General features: G+C 32.0%; 2 pseudogenes; both read right to left on the bottom strand.

The window, feature by feature from the left end:
• Positions 1–15250: 15250 nt before the first annotated feature.
• Positions 15251–17001, bottom strand: LOC148621846 (uncharacterized; annotated as a pseudogene).
• Positions 17002–17273: 272 nt separating this feature from the next.
• Positions 17274–17882, bottom strand: LOC148621845 (uncharacterized; annotated as a pseudogene).
• Positions 17883–18107: the final 225 nt, after the last annotated feature.

Genomic DNA, 18107 nt, shown 5'->3' with positions numbered 1-18107 from the left:
TAGAAATATTGACGTGTTAAATGTTTAGAATTAATTTTTACCCGATGAACAATTTTGTAACTGTATATGCTGCTTGCCGTCATTGGTATGTATCTTGTATAATTTGGAACTTTCTCTACACTTTTTTAAAACTGGTACATAATTCATATATGTCAAACATAAGCCAGAGACGCAGGTCCAGACATGATATTTTTGTTTTGGTAACTAATTTTTTTCCGGTATATCTGAATTTAGAAAGTACTTAATTTAAAAAGAAAGACAAAAACTTATAAAACAGCCAGAATAAATGTTCAAAATCATAAAAGAAAGCATTCATCGGGGTCACTGCAAGGTTGATGTTTTCCATAAGTCCTGTAGTTGATATCGATTGTTTTAAAGTTAGTTTTTTTTTCAAGGGGATAAATCTGATTCGAATTTTTGTATAACCTATTTTGATGTAAATATTTAAAAATAAAATTCTATATACAAATATCAAGCCTCAAGAAGCTTTCACGCTTTACAAATTTATTTGAAACCGCTCTTATTTGGTTCATATAATGATGGCGATTGGATGTTTTATCCCACATTTAGTGGTCTAAGAGTGAGCCTTCATTTAGAGCATTTTGTCCAAATTTTTGCATTGATTGATAGATTGACTATGGTTTCACATTATATGGGGACTTTTCAGGCATTTCTAGACGAGAACGTTTGAACAATCGAATAGACTCTGTTTTGTGTGATTTGCTAAATATTATTTTATCTGTGCTTGATATCTACTTATGATAAGCCTATTACACTAATGATATGTTCATGTTTTAATTGTTATCCTTCGTCATATTCAAATGTTGTTGTGGTGTGTTTTGTCGTAAATGCAGTTTTAAAAATCATTTTAAGGACTTTTATAGAATCATACAAAATGGTGACGGGACAGAAAACAGTGGCATTTTGTATACAAGAAAATAGGAATAGTAAAAGCATATAGACAAATTGAGACTTATGCTTTGTACCACGCATTCTTTAAGTTACTCCAAAAACTAAATAATGTTTTTGAGAATATATACACGCATGTAATAGACAAAGCATAAAGATTTCTAGGTAATTACGTAGTGTACCATCCCCTATTCTAAATTCATTAAGTAATTTGAGTTTTATGTAGGTTTGGTAACACCTTACAATTTTAATTACAACTTTTCCGATCACAGATCTCTTTTTACCCTTCTTACTTTCTTTATAATCAATACTCCAATTTCTTGGAAACTGTTATCTTTAAAAGTGTCTCTTTAAATTTTCCTTAATTTCCTAACAAACCTAAATACTATTCTCAATTATCACATTATTTACAAATCATTTCAAGGAATTACAGAACAAAAGATTAATTACAGCTCATTAGATTTGGCTTACTTTCTAATTTGTCAACTCTATATCTGTTAAAAGGTACATAAATCTTAGTTTGATGAATGAGTCAGATTTCCCGGTCAGTAAAGTAACGGTTGATCGTTTTCTCGTGATTCAAACTTTACAGGTTGTGTTTCTTACAAATGATGCTTGCCATTCCACTTTCTCTTTATATACCTGCATTAAACGCTCAGTAATTGTACTTTCATAGAATAAAACTGCAATTATGAAAATGTTACTAAATTTCAAAATGTCCAAAACCATAATATCAAACGATAGGAAATACAAAATGTCTAAGTCATGATATGGTGCCTCAATTCTGTGGTTTTGATTCATATAGATCTATAAGCTTTTGTACCTAGTATGTTGTGTGCCACGAAAGTGAAGTGCTAGTTTTCAAATTCAAAATTCAACACTAATTAAATCTGCGAAAAATATCTAAATGTTAATTTTTTTTCCAAGCACGGAAGCATATTTGGTGAGCTCCTAACTCAACAACCAGCTTTATAAAATGCTCTGATCCTCGGTGCAACTTTCTCAAAATAAACGTATTATTTATGATACGTCTGTCCCTTTTGAGTTCTCAAATGACCTGTTTGTTTTTCCATTCATCAAAATTGACCAAAAGTGATTTATGACTGACATTGACGAAACATCTGAAAACTTGTTACTTTTTTAATCTTCTGTGTTTTTTCCTATCTTGACATGATCAATATTGAAGAGGACACTGCAGAAAAAAAGTCATTTTTTGTGATCAAATTTGTACGGATTTATATTTGAAGCAATTTAGGTATTGGTGAGATTAAAATGACATGAGATTAACATTCCATAAGATTGTTTTAAATAAACAATCCAAAACAGTAAACAGAAGTAAAACAAAAATAGAGATTGCTCTATAGCATTTATTCCACATTTAGTTCGATCACGAGTGATCATTTTTGCTAAGTTATCTGTTAATGTATGAGCACGCACTGATAAGAGTTTTTTTTTCATGATTTTTCCCCCGCCTTTCCCGAAAACGGGTGAGTATAAAATTGGCTTTCCGTCCTTACGGGCGTTCTTCCGTCCGAAATTGGTTTCCGGAGTGTAACTTTTGAACGCCTCTATAGAATTTCACCAAACTTTTACAGTTTTAGGCTTATGATGTGATAAAGACACCTTTTGATTTTGAGGTCAAAGGTCAAGGTCACACAGAAGAAAAAAGAGTAACATTTGAATACATTCATAGAATTTCACCAAACGGATAGCTGAAGGCTTACGAGGTCAGAAAGACACCTATACATTTTGGGTCAGTAAATCAAAGGTCATATCCACACAGAATGAACGAAATAAAATTCTAGAGCCGAAGATTGGTTACCGGACAGCATTTTGTGAACCCCTACATTCAAAAATTCTAGAGCCGAAAATTAGTTTTCGGGGCATGAGTATTGAATGCCTTCATGGAATATCATCAAGCCTGAGAAGGAAAGACTCATGAGGGAAGAAAGACAAGTTCAATGTCACACGTACTGAACTAAATAGAATTTCTTGGCGAAATTTTGGTTTCTGGGGCATTCATTTTGAACGCCTTCAAACATTTTCATCAAACTTACATAGTTTGAGGCTTGATTGGTAAGGACGACACCTATTTATTTTTGGATCAGTAGATCAAATGTCAAGGTTACACATACTTGATTAAATAGTCATTTGGATATTCCTGAGCATACCACACGTGTAAAATTTAATACAACTAATGGAATCCCACCATTTTGACACAGTCAATACCTATCCAGCAGACCCATAGCATTTCATTGCATTTGATGCAGTGCATGTTAACTAAAAAGAGGGGATAGTAAGCCAGTCAAATATGTTAAATCTATTGTTACTTCTAGCATTGGTCATGATAAGAGAGAAAACCGTCATGAAAGTTCAAGGCTATAGGCTCAATATCATCTCAATATACTTCGATTAGTCTTTCAACAATAATAGTCCATGAAATTTACTGGCTGAGGGGTCTCGCACGGACGCTAAAAATGAAATTTACTTTTGTTGCAAGGCGGGGTTCCTGCTTTAGTTTTAATAACTTTAATATGGCTCTCGTGTCCTTAATTCCAAGCACCTCTGGATTGATAAGATAAGGATAGTCATCAATCTAGAATCGTTCGTGATAAAACATCATCTACTATAAGAACGAATAAAGAGCGGAATGGAAGTTATACATCGTTGGGGTCAAATCGGGATATAAATACATATTTTAATTTCGTAAGTAACACGGATTCTTTAACTGGGTTAATAAATTGTTGTACATACGATTTTGAAATAGAATGTATGGGTATGGTTGTAATGAATGTTTTCCTTTTCCATGTACGAAGTTTGATATAGACATGTTCTGGTGAATAGTAAAAATAGAATTGTAATTAGTTTTTTAATTTTAAAGCGCGGAATATTGCAGGAAGTGGCTTAAAAGGAAACTATCAAACAAACTCATTATTGGTTATGTAATATGGTTCGATCAATAATGACGTTTGAACTTATAGTCACTTCATCTGCATCTTTCAGCTTTTGGTAAGAAGTCACTCGACGAAATATTAAAGAAAATATCATATTTCATAAATCATTTTGTCATAAAATGACGATTTTCGGAAATGAAGTACGGATTCCGACATAAACTGTCACAAATTAGCAATCTAACAAAGATATATACCTTATCACCTAGTTGAGTTGGCTATCTCATGTAGTAAATAAAAGACATTCGTAGTAATGTAACCATGTATACTTAATATCAAGCAAAAGATCCTATCTGCATTTTGTTAGCAAATTTCATCAAATGCACTTATATAGTATGCTTCTCATATTTTAGGTAATTGTATCTTGAGGTATTTGTGCGTACACTTAATATCTATTACATTGTAATGTATATACAAATGTACAGAAGAAAAAAAAACAATTTTAGAAATCTCAATAGAAAACGCCATTTTATGAGGAAGTATCCTATTTCACTGGAATAATTACATTGTCTTCAACATTTCATGAAAACACCTACACTTGTACTTAATCAGTCAGTATTATTCGCGTCAGTTTTGCAGGAAAAGTTTCCACTTTTCAGATTCAAATTGCCAAGCATTCAACAGTTCGTTAATTCTCACAATGTTTGTTTCAAGATTCATCTGCTAGGTTCGACAAAATAACACATGAAGTAGATACCTCCTTGTGATCATATATGTATATGAAATTTGTGTTTGCATATTGAATGTTTATATTGAAAAAGTAATTAACATGTACATATTGCTATTTCTATTCATAGTCAATTTAGATTATTCTTCACATTCGTCTCAGATTTTTTTTACAATTACAAACGAACTGGGCTAAGCATTTGGAATGACGTTTTAATATGTAATTGAATTTCTAACACACCTAGAGTCTGTGCAATAATAATGCGTAATATTGCATATTTATACTGCTCAAATGTTGTCAATTGTGTTTCTGATTTAAAATGAGTATAATATCCGTAATGGTTAGGGTGCCAATGAGTCTTTCAGTGTATGTAAATAAGTTTGTTATTTATCGTGTGTATAGATGTATTGTTTTCAATTGACTGTGAAATAAAGTATTCTTTTAAAATGTTCCTTAGTTTGACGTACCTACCGTTCTTACCTTTTACTCAATAAAGGAGAAATGAACCAACAAGGCATTTATTTCGCAGCTTAAAGTATATACTTTTATTTTCAATATCGCAAGTATATCACATAACATCATCTAAAAATGTGAAAAAATTGCTAATGTCCTTCTTATTAAACAGACCTATAGGGTTTCCTGAATATAAAAATATATAGTCTCATTTTATACCGATCAAGTTGTTATGTTGGAAAGTGAAACTGCCTGAAATTTAATTTACAATAGATGTTTCATATATAGTCGAAAAAGAAATATAGATATTATTACTTTTACTTTAATCATAGTTTATCCCGGTGATTGATTTAAAGGTGCTTAAATCAAACAATTATGTTTTAAATCAAATTGTTTTTGCTTTACCCTTATTAGCACTGCGATGACTGCAAAATACATTGATATTCGTAATAGAATGATACGACTAATGCATGAATAAAATACCTTGAGATCATGTTATCGAAGCACTCAAGTACAATTTTTATAATCACCTTTCGTGAATGGTTAGTACATAAGCATCACAAGAACTTCCCTTACAGGTGGGCATACATAGAAGGAGGTCCGTATTCCACAAGGATAACTTGATGTGATTAGTGATAACTTACAATAGCATGATTTCGAAATGAAACACCTTGTAAGTTTTCGATTTTATTTCAATCATTGTGGCCAGGTTAATGATATTTTGTTTTGGAACTAACATGTTTATCTTACATAAGATTGTAGGTAACACGCCACATCTTCAATTAATGAACTTTTCCGCAAACAATGTTCTTGACAATTTGCACTTGTTTTATGTCATTTTGGAAAAACATCAAATCTGCAAAAGTAGACCTGTAGGTATCAGAAAAGCAATCTTTTATTTGAACACACTATAATTTACTGAATTTGATTTTTATATCTTCTATATTATGAAACCTTTTTCATGAAATCTAAGAGAGTTCTTGTTGTATTTGTAGCTCATTGATCTCTATAACAGAGGTGATACAAAGACTTCTTCAGGTAAAACCCCATAAACATAGAATTTTGAAACCTTTGGAAAGTGACGTATATGCATTTATTCATTTATTTACCACCGTTGAATTTAAATGTTTACTCTTTTGTGATTTAGATTTATTTGGGGTTAAACAGAATTGTTCTTATATTTATGCACGAAAATGTTGCAGTTCTAGTGGTCTGTTAAATGCACAGTCAGAAATGGGTTTACAATTCAACGGTTCATGCCCATTTCTGCAATATTATCATTCTAAATGCGTAGATTTCAACTGGCATCGAGAGCTTACTTTTTATTTAAATACTTAGAACTTATCAAAATAACTAGCTGACTGTTAAACCCATATATTAACGTATTATGAGAAAAAAATCCATGGTCTAGGGTTATAGAAATAACGACTTCTTCCTAAAAAAAATAAAGTAAAGATAGAGATTTAAGCTTTCACATGAAAAAGGGAATGATGATGACTATGAAAGTTTTGGAAACCCTACACATGCTCCACTGACATACTTGTTATCATGAAGCTTCAAAAATGTCCAATTAAAAAGCAAGAGAGCATCCCTAGCGGTTGTGATTCACACCCAGGGAATTTCAGATGCTTACGACGTTATGCAATTTGAAATCGTTAAAATATTATATAAAATAGATAAATTTGAATCTCAATCATATAAACCGATTTCCATAGCTTAAAAAAGTATTCTACAATAATAAGCAAACAAACTGTTGATCTAAAACTTGTAATAAAATCTTTATGAAATATTGAAAAATTAACCGGACAACCACCATGACATTCCATTTAAATACATGAATGTTACTTTTGTCTTGTTTCACCTCAATACGATGACTATGTAATAAAGCTTTTGTTATGGAAGAAAGCATGTTTACTCTGTTGTGGGTCCTATATCTTTGTTGCTCTGCCGAAAGAGAATATTTTCCATATGCTACATGTATGTAGTTAATGAACACGCAACAATATAGTAAAGGGCGAGTAATCTTTATTAACGCTTTATTTTACACACACACAAAACACTACCAGGATATTTTAATAAAAGTCTTTTTAAGACAGGTTATTGCAGAATACAGTTGGTCACCAAGGTAAGTTTGACTATATTAAAATCTTAAAAATTTTGACACAAATCGAGCCAAACTGGATTGAGTCAAACTGAAGAAGCTGATGAACACAATGTAATAAAATAAGACAATGATTCCAACTATTTTTCTTGATGGTGTTCAACTGTTAATAAAATAAAATTACGATTTAATTATATTTCATTCTTTCATAGAAAAAAAGTATGAATTGCAGCTATATAAGTTAATGTTTCTAAGATATTATATACTTGAACCCGTTCATGACTGAACAAATAATAGATTATCTAATGCTTAGGAACAATAGCTCAAACTATGAATTTCGAGAACTTCCTAAGCCTAAAAGGACGCACTTTAAGGCTCTACTTTGTTAAAGGAGCCCAAAAACTAATATCAAGCATAATATTAAGCATTTTTCTCACTGTTACTGATGGACATTTAATTTTTCCACAAATTAAGATTACCATAGTCAACTTATCCCTAAATGTGATACAATTCGTTCACATCCAAAATGAAATGAAAACTACGGTGACTTTAAAATATATGATATAAAGAACAAACCATTTTTAAGCTATTTATTCACTTGGATTAGGTATATTGTCAGTCTTGAAAGGGAGTTGATTGCGTTGAAAGAAGCAAATATAGATTGCGTTCTTAAGACTTCCGTGTACGAATAATAAATGTCTAAATCAATTAACTAACTGTCCTTTCCAGTAATTGATCTCATGTTAAAACACCAAGAATATTAGGACATTGACCATAACTGTCACAAATAATCAACAGTACAGAACTACCAAAAACATCATGAAATGAAAACATATAATATTCATATCTACTTGAAACTCCTTTCTTGTGAATGTTTACAAAACTGACCAATGATACCTAAAAAGATCCCTAAAATTGCAAAAAACGTATATTTTACAGCAGTGTTTCATATTAAATATCTTCAAACAAAAACATTGAAGTAATGTAATTAAGTGGATTCTTAATAATATTTGGCATTTATTTTCTTTTTCACATTATTATTCAACACACTTTTCTTTCAATCTTGTTTGATGCCAAACTTTCTATCAACACGACAGAGAAATCTGTTTTGTACCGTATCCGTACAATTAAATTACTATAACATTTTCTTAAATATCTTACGAGACAAGAACGTAGAATATTAAAACTGAGAGTATGTGCCAATTGTATCAGTTGGGTAAGCGTCCTCTGCAATTATACAAACATCCATCGAATTATATATGTAAATATTTAGGTAAATGAAAAAAATAAAAATTATATCTATTCCTAGTTCAGTGAAATGTGTACTATTTAATATACAGCATTAATTGTCTAGACAATAACTTGGAAAATAAAATCAACTCAATTACATTGACCCTCAAAAGTATATAAAACACAATTTAATCAAGAAAATTTCGTCTGAAATCTAACTGATTTGTCACATATTAAACTGGATAACAAAATCCTAATACAAGTTATTTTATGAGTTCCTGTTATGAAAGGTGGGATATATTTAAAGTCAACCTTCAATCAATGAACTTCCGATAATGATGACTTTTGTTTAGCGCAAGATAGAATATTATCTATGTACTATTCAATAATGTTGATGTCATTATACAATTATAACAAACATAAATAGATTTTTTATTTCATAATATTCCAGTAAGATTTGTTTCTGCAAAAATCTTAAAGATTTTTATTGACGTTAAATAAGCTTAGTGTCTCTAGTAAATATAAATATTTTTTTCATGCTACGGCTGTTCATAAGAACAATATACGGGGAGCAGTGCTCCTTTGTTTGATTAAGCAAAAACATGACAGAATCATCATAATTCTGGTTGCTTCAAAAGGTCAATTTTTCATTTCAAGTCATGTGCTAATTTAGAATTAACATTGCAATATACTGAGTATACATTTATTATGTTTGAAATAAGTGATTCTAAAAAGAGAAATTAAGGTTCTTAAAACAATAAATTCCTCACCTGGAGACCATCATCAAAACTCTGCATTCTAAATCCCCACAACGAAACAGTTACCACCAGCTGTCGAGAGTTGAGCAAACTGTCATCTTCAGACCGAAGATAGGGCAAAACAGGACAAGTCAACAACTCAACATAGTGGCGAAAGTTGTACCATCTCCAAAGTGTCCTTGTATTGAGGCAGAACAGGATACAACCCACATTCTACAGAATGAACCATCAGGCATTAAGACAACAACAACATATACGGCCATAACCAACATCAATTTAGAAAACAAATTTGTATGGAACAGTCTATGACTTATAGAACACCACCAGATTCATAGATGATGCAGAAGTATGAAGGTGTACGACAATAATTACTTACCAGAAGAATAGATCTATTGATTGATTGATTAATTAGGGTTCGTCGTACTGTGGCACTTATTTCATGCATGTTTGGACGAGTGCAATTAATAAATTAAACAAACACTGCTTTGTAATAGTCCGACACGCTAAACCGGATTTTAATTGTGCTAGTTGAAAAAGGTAACAGCCCGCAAGTATGCATACCACTTCACTCAGACAGTTATTTCGACTACGAGCTGAGCAGTCGTCACTGTATCATCTAATTTCTGCGTACTTGGTAGAAAAGTAGTTATTACTAATTCTAAACTCTTTGGCTGGGGATCAAACCCGCGGCTAGCATAGTAACTTGAGACCACAGAGGTGGTTCTGGAGAATAAAAACCATTTATTCGGATCATTTGGAACAACAATGTCAACAATTAAAGAAAAGAGCCTCATATACTTATATCATGACTGCTACGTGCTGAGAAGTTAGAGCATCACAAAAAATAATGTGTAAAGAGCATAGACTTTAACATTTCTATAAAGTTTCAAAACCTTGGCACTTAAGGTTTCAGAGGAGGTGCGTTGTCAAGCCTGTACAAAATGAATTTAACTCGGGATATCGTGTCTCATGTGTGGGATATGAACATCATATCAGCCAATGTGAATGCGACAATTCCATTATATTTAGATACAGAACATACCCCTTATATGTTGTCATAAGTATATTTAACAATAACATCGGTCAACTGACAAATAACTTGAACGAAAGTAAGGAATTAAATGTAAAATGTTTTATGCACGAGCTTGTGATGTTTGTCAGTATACAAAAAATAATATAATTAAAATTATATAGTTCGAAAAAGGATTACCAACTCAAAACTCTTCTTCCCGTACACATGTTCTTAACCAAAATTTTATTTAAATAAAAAAAGTCAAAATCAAAGATCCATAAAAGCAATATAAAAGTCTTTCCCACTTGTAGAATAGGTATATACTTTGCGACAATAGTAATTTTTTAAAGGAGAAACCAAGCCTATTTAATTAAAAGATAAAATAGCAAGTACACATTGGAGTAACACAACCATTATCTGACAGTTTCGGTGACCTTATCCATTTATCATCTAAATGAATGAAAAACCCATGTTACAAAAACTTAATATTCATTCAGATCAAAAATACATATAGGAAGCAGGTGCATAATGACATTTTCATGATGTTGAACGCATTGCCGTGACTTCGGGTATATCCCGACCAAAATTCCAATTTCCTATCAATAGTTGCTTAGGCTTTTTTAACTTTTTGGTTGAGATATTTCTTTGTAATATTCTCCACTAAAAAGTGATCAATACATTTTGGGGATGCAGCGAGCCAAATTTCATATCAATCAAATTGGAGCACCCATAATGGCTGCAATTAGCAGATCTATAAGCCCAATATGATTTCCCTTACACGGGTCAAATAATTACACAAATGTCAAGATCTTTTTTTTTCTCCTGCACAAAATTCTAGATGGCTAAGTCCATGTTTATGTTACTGATTACCGTAAAGTAAATCTGGTTAAATATAGCAAGTGCACAATTCAATGTTCATATAGTGCAGTTTCATGAAATTCGTTAATAGTTTTGGAGGTTTTAAGAATAGCCCTCTATGACGGACTAACGAATGGCAGACATTCTGATTACTACATACCTACGATGTAAAGTGTAAGGTATAATTCAAATAAAATTATTGGCTCTTTTAACAGATGGAATTTCTGTAAATAATATTAATTCTTACAGAATTTTCTTTGAAATATTAAAAAAAAATTCATGAATACCAGAAACAAAACAGCTTTCATTCAGTTATAAGTCCGTATCGTGTCGTCCACTTCAGGAGAATATGAAAAGTTAAAATTGTTAATTTTAACCTTCAAACTGTTCATTTGGGTTTTTAAATTTTCAATTTAATTCCTTAAACATTGATGAATTTGTTATAATAAAATGACATCAGTCGATGCAGTCAAATATCCATTTCAACAGAAACAAATTTATTTAGATCCATAGACTTCATTTGTAAAAAGGAAAACTCAACTTATCGTAAACATACAAGATGTCTTACTGTTTCCCAATACAAATCAATACGGTATCACGTTCAGTTTCCTTGTTACTATAACTAACTTAAATTTCTTTTTATTCTTTGTTCATTGTTGTGTTATAGGTATTTTAAAGAATGCAGTGTCGTTCTTACTCCTCTAGGCCAGGCAAAATCTTTCTATACAACACTATCTTTTATAAGTATAACAATTGAAGAATTTTAAGACGTGTTGTTGAGTCTCGTACTATGACATTATCCCAAAAAGGCTTGCTATTGAAAATATTTTATGTAAAGCTGACCTCTAATTCCAGAGAACAGAAAAAATATACAGAATGGTATAACAATATAACAGATTCAAAAGAAAATCTGGATTTGAGATTCAAACTTATGTAAAACATCCACTTTTAGAATATAGCCGGAAAAGAATAATGTCTATGATGTAATATGTACAAATTATTTATACAAATGAAAATGTAGAGCAATACTGACAAGTTTGTAGGAATTCATCTTTCTTCGTGAACTTATTTGTAATTAAACACACTTATTCTGTAGCAGATGTATAACTTATTTATTTGACTTTTTTATTTAAATTATTTAAGGTAAGGGACATAACTCTTGAAATCGTATGTGTGTTTGTATCGTGTTCAATTTCACCGAAGCCTTTCAAGCTTTCTTTTGAAACAGACTGAAATCAGTGCAAGTAACTTTGATGCTTACATGAGGTTGATGTTAAATGGTGAATACAAACGATTCAATGATTTGTAAGAATTGTGTCCATTCTTTTTGACAATTTTCCGTTTATCTTTGCTAAAATTTTAAACTTCTCTTGTATATCGATTTTTCCCTTCTCGCATGCGTAAGCTAAAGACGGGGAATCAGTCGCTTTACATGGGTACCAGTCAAGGAAATAACGGTTGCTGATTAGGCAAGTCGCTTGTTTGGCTAAAATGAGGATCAGAATCCGCACTCGGCACGGGATGGCGGTTCTTAAACTAGGTGAACCCGAACAATAGAAAAGATAAGAAGACAGAAAAAAATTAATGTTCTTAAGAGATGAATATTGCTTAGAATAAATTAGAAAAACATAACTATATTGCGTGTGTTAAAAAATATTTTCGATGAAAAAATATAGAAACGTGTTACCTAAATATTCGGAATCTACGGACAATACACTGTACAGCTACATTTCGCGAGGTTTTCACACTAAGTTATCCTTTACTGCTGCACAAATTTAACGAAAACGTTTACAAAAAGTAAAGTCTCCATTTGAAGATGCCCATGAAAATCAACTTATTCTCAAATATCATTAGAGTAAAATAATTAGCCTTTCACGTTTTGGTCAACACAAATATATAATTAGAATTTAACAGTTTTTTTTTACAGCAGATGTTCGTTTCCTCTCTTACTAACCGCTGCAGATTCTTCGACATGATTCCAACCAAACGCCGTTTTACAATCGAATAATGACGGACACTTTAAACTGGATATAATTCCTGAACAAAAATAATAATTTAGATTTCCAATTATCATATTTGCTGAGGTAATCATTTGTATCTTCACACTGACACAATTAATCAAACATATCAGTTTAATAAGTAACCTGTAAAGTCGAATAATTACTTTACTACTTCCACTGGGGGAATCCCGTTCAGGAGATTACCAATTCTCATTGAGTAGTAATAGTAGTGATATTTATCCAAGTATCTGCCATAACAAAAGAAAAATAAGTTATCTTTTGTTACTGCTTCATTTATTCATTCATTTCTTCACTTATATTCTAAATTCACCCTGTTCAACCGAACATAAAATATGTATGTGCATAACTGCCCAATTTTCAAGGCAAAGACCTCTCACATACTAGTAACCATTATCTCATATATAGGCATAAATAATCAAAAAATCATATCTGATTTTGTCAGGCACGGTGACCATGCTAATTTATTTTCACATATATAACACATATCTAATAAATGCTGTGTCCACAAATTGCACAAAATAGTCCAGAATTATTCATTTTCGCTGAAAAGTCCTCATAAAACATACACTGGCTGACACAATCTATAAATAAACAAATGTAATCATTAATATAAACTTATAAGAAATATATATTATTGAAATGTAAATATGTCTACAATATTTCTATCCGACGTGGTCACCGCCCAAACCTCGATAATTTAAAAGAGTAATCAAGGGAACCAAGGTTATAGCGGTAATCAAAAGAATGTAATCCAGGGACAAAGACCAGACATGGAAAACAGACATACAAAGAACATAAAGTAACTAAAATCATACATACAAAGTAACAAAAGTAAATGAGCAACTCGGACTCCACTAAAAACTGGTAGCATGGACCAGGTGCACCGGTAGGGTAAGCGTCCTCTGCTTTTCTAGAAACACCCGCCGAGTTGTTCATAAAAAGTCAAGTCCGGGGTGGACAAACGAGGAAAGGAAAACCATGACCCGTTGAATAAATCAGTTTTCATGGTGTTGATGGATACACCATAACAATCCAAAAACGTGCCAAATTTCTTTATATACTGCCCGTGCATGGCAAACCGGTTCATATCAAATCTAACATAGTCTGAACTATGAAAATTACTACGCGTGTAGCACATAAATATATTTATATTCTAAATTCACCCTGTTCAACCGAACATAAAATATTTATGTGCATAACTGCCCAATTTTCAAGGCAAAGACCTCTCACATACTAGTAACCATTATCTTATATATAGGCATAAATAATCAAAAAATCATATTTGATTTTGTCAGGCACGGTGACCATGTCGATGTACAAAGAAAGCTGCTATTACAAGCCAAGATTTTGTGAAACTAATAAACGATTATTCAAATCCTCTGAAACATATCCATCTTTGGCTTGGTCGGATTTCCAACGACCGTGCATTTTAAATAACCTATCTGAGATTCCATATTTTGCTGCCATTGTAGCACCGCCTAATCGGAAACTATGCAAACCAAATTCTTTTTCGATACATCCAATTTTACTTAGAGCTTCTTTAATTAGCTCTCTAGCCCGAGTATAAGATAACCTTTTATTTTTCGAACGCAATATATAACTATTCGATTTTTTCAAAAAAGATAAGGATCTAAAAATATACATATCTGAATCCATATCAATATCTGCCTCTGTCAAATAAGACTGTAATATTTTGACAGGACAAAATGAACTACTTAAACTTGAAATGTAAACATTTTTGCCTTTTCTATAACAGTCAGTTCTACTTTTTTCTATAAAAATGTCTAAATACTTCTCTGTGAACGAAATATTTTTAGCCTTAATATCGCAAAGTTCGTTATATCTGAGAAAACCTGTATAAGCTAAAGCACACATAGATAACAAACGTAAATCTTTAAGTGTTCTTGAAGGTTTGTTGTATACATTAAAAGGTCTTTTGACAATATCTGGGACTACTGGTGTCTTTTTCTTAATAGGTCTAGCACGTATACACTTGGATGCATCAAGTACGCTTCTAACAATATCAGAGTCGCATGGATTATTGAGACCTGCTGTTTGATGTGACCATTTTATGCCATAAAATGCTGCTTCTACTACACTTAAGTGATTACTAGTATCTATTAGATGTTGCAAATATAATCACATACAATTCACTGCATGGAAGCCCTGACGATATTTATGGATAGCTCTTTGTCCATGTCAAAAATCGTTTAAAAGAACCAATATTTAGAAACGGTTGTTTTGGCTCTTGCATCTAATACTGTAGCTGGGAGTTTTTGAAAAAGAATTTTCAACTGGGGATGTGTAATAACTTCTTTCTGTGTCCAAAAACCAGATGAAAAAATGTTCTGCAAAACAAAATCCTTACAGTACCCTTAAAATCTCCTCTAGCAAAAATAGAATTCTTGTTTTGACCTGGTACAAAAATTCTATTTGTCTCATGGAACTCCAAAACATTTTGAACATAAGGTTTATATATAAAATTTTCATCGAATAATAGAGGCCAAAACGGCGAAGAAGGCCACCTAGGCACTACCAGTGTACTCACAGCTTTGCATTTAACTAAATGATTTATCACTTTAGATACCATAGAAACAGGAGGCACAAGCCAGTTATTGTGTCCATGCCAGTTACTTGTAAATGAATCAATATTTTCTGAACCGGGATTCCAATATAAAGAATTATGTCTGTCTAACTTTTTATTGTCCATATTTGCGAACCTATCAATTGTATGAGGACCCCATAAATTATTCATAAAATCAAAAAATTCAGTTGAGATACCCCAATCATCCACATCAATAATTCGACTTAGAAAATCTGCTCGTTTATTTTGATCTCGTGGAACCCACTTCACATATAGCGAAACACAATTAGCTATGCAAAAATTGTAAATAAAAAGTGTCAGACTTTGTAGTTCTTATATTTTACTACCCTTCTCTATAACACTGACGGCATTCTGACTGTCTGTATAAAAAGTTACAGTGCTGCCATAAATTAGATCACAAAAAGAGCTTAAGCAAATTTCAATTGCTATAATCTCTCTCCATGTAGAACTTTTTACCTTTTCTGAAAATGTCCAAGATTTGTACATGACATGTGAAGAGTTTTTAATGAAACCTGCTGCACCTGTATCCTTTGCATCGGAAAAAACTATACTCACTCTCTTTGGCTAACAGAGGGACCGGAATCAACAAATGAAGATTATTTTTCCAAAAAAACAAGTTCAAAAGCTACATCACTAAAAAAATTAATGTTAATAAATTGATCCCAATCATCACGTTCATTGATCACTGAAAATAAAGCTCTAGTCATAATTTGTGTAATATTTCCAATAGCTGGTGTAAAGGAAATAACCTTCCCGCAAATTTTTGCGAGAGTTCTTATTCTAACCTTGTTAGAATTAGCTAATAAAATGCTTATCAGTTCTTGTAAATCTAAAACTTTCGCCTCAGGAATATGCAAAACGCATTCTTGTAAATCCCATATAAATCCTAACCACTGAACTGTAGAAGAAGGAAACCAGATACTCTTTTCTTTATTCGGCACAAATCCAGATGCAATTAAATCAGACTTAACAATATCTGAATGTAATTTACCTATTGTACAGTTTTCTGCAATACCAAATCCATCATCCAAGTAAATGACTATTTTTATGCCCTTTTTTTCGCCAGTGCGTTACCAATTGTCTGACAACCTTAGTAAACAAATATCCGCTCGATTTTAATCCAAAAGGTAAAACAGTGAAAACAAAATATTTTTCAATATTTTGAAACTTTCACGAAAAACCTAAGTATTTTTGACAAGGTTTAAATCTATCTATATAATGGTACCCTGACTTTAAATAAAACAAAAAACCAACAGAATTAGGTTTTACATACTGTTTTGCGACCTTCCAATCTTCAAACTTAATTTTGTTTACTAACACCTGTTTATTGACATGCCTTAAATCCAGAACAAGTCTATGTTTACCTTTAGCATTTACCGATACGGTCAGTGGGTTTACTACGTGCGGTCTGTTTGACACTTCTTTAACCAAACCATCTTTAACTAAATCTAAAATAGCTTCATTTACAAATTCAGAATTTTTAAACGCAGATTTGTTATTTTTCAAAAATACTGACTTTGGTTCTTGTAAAAAAGGAATCTTATAACCTTCTTCTATTATATTTAAAATGAAATTTGAAGTACAAATATTATTCCAAAAATTAACAGATTGTTTCAATCTACCTTTAACATATATATCTGAAACACCTTTTTCGTATTCAAAATAAGTGTCAACGTTGTCTGCCTGAAAAGTCTGTAGATATTGCTCCTTATGAAGTAGATCCTCTGGGTACTCTGCTCTTGCTTTGTCTGCGACATTCCCGTGCCCAATGTCCATAAAATCCGCAGTTGTAGCAGATGTCTGAAGGTTTTGCTTGGCTTTGCTGGCCTTGGACTCCGCCGGCAGAAGCCCCTGTACGAAAGCTATTAGTGCCAGAATTACCCACATTATGTGCTTGTTGGGATGACGAACCTGCCGCCTCGGCTGGTCTCTTTCGTGGAATTGATTTCTTATCTGCCTTTGTCAACTTGATTTTCTTAACGGCTCTGTTATCTGCTGCACGAATACGCTTTTCATCTTCTGAATCGCTAGCAAGCTCATCAGATATGTATTCATAATTTTGCCAACCACCCTATGACTTGTCTGCTATCCTAATGTCTTGGTTCCTTTTCGTTAACAAATCCTGCGAATCCTTGATATATCTGACGGCTTTCCTTGTACGTCCTTGTTCAATACAAGAAACAGCAGAATCCAGATTATCTAGAATATCCACGTGCAGTTCAAACTGGACTCTGTTCCCTTTAAATTTGAAATTTGTTTCCGCCTTCTTGACCTTTTTTGCTAAGGAATGGGTGGACTCGTTTAAATTCTTTTTAATTTTTCATATCGTCTTTCTCCTTTATTTCGTTTTTTGATCAAATCATTGAACATATAATACAAAGACAGTAATTTTAAATATGGAAAAAATATGTTTTAGAATGGAACCATTTCTTCTTTCTTTTAAACATTTTTTTTATAAATTATATGATGTTAAAAACATTTAACTTGACTTTTCAGCCCCAATATTGACTATATTTGTGAGGTATTAAGATACACTTCAACG

This window comes from Perna viridis, chromosome 3, assembly GCF_037379345.1.
Source record: "Perna viridis isolate PV_CMFRI_1.1 ecotype Kerala chromosome 3, ASM3737934v1, whole genome shotgun sequence".
Classification (NCBI taxonomy): Eukaryota; Metazoa; Mollusca; class Bivalvia; order Mytilida; family Mytilidae; genus Perna; species Perna viridis.
Note: the sequence above shows the minus strand (reverse complement) of the source record. Positions and strands in the feature narration are given on the sequence as shown.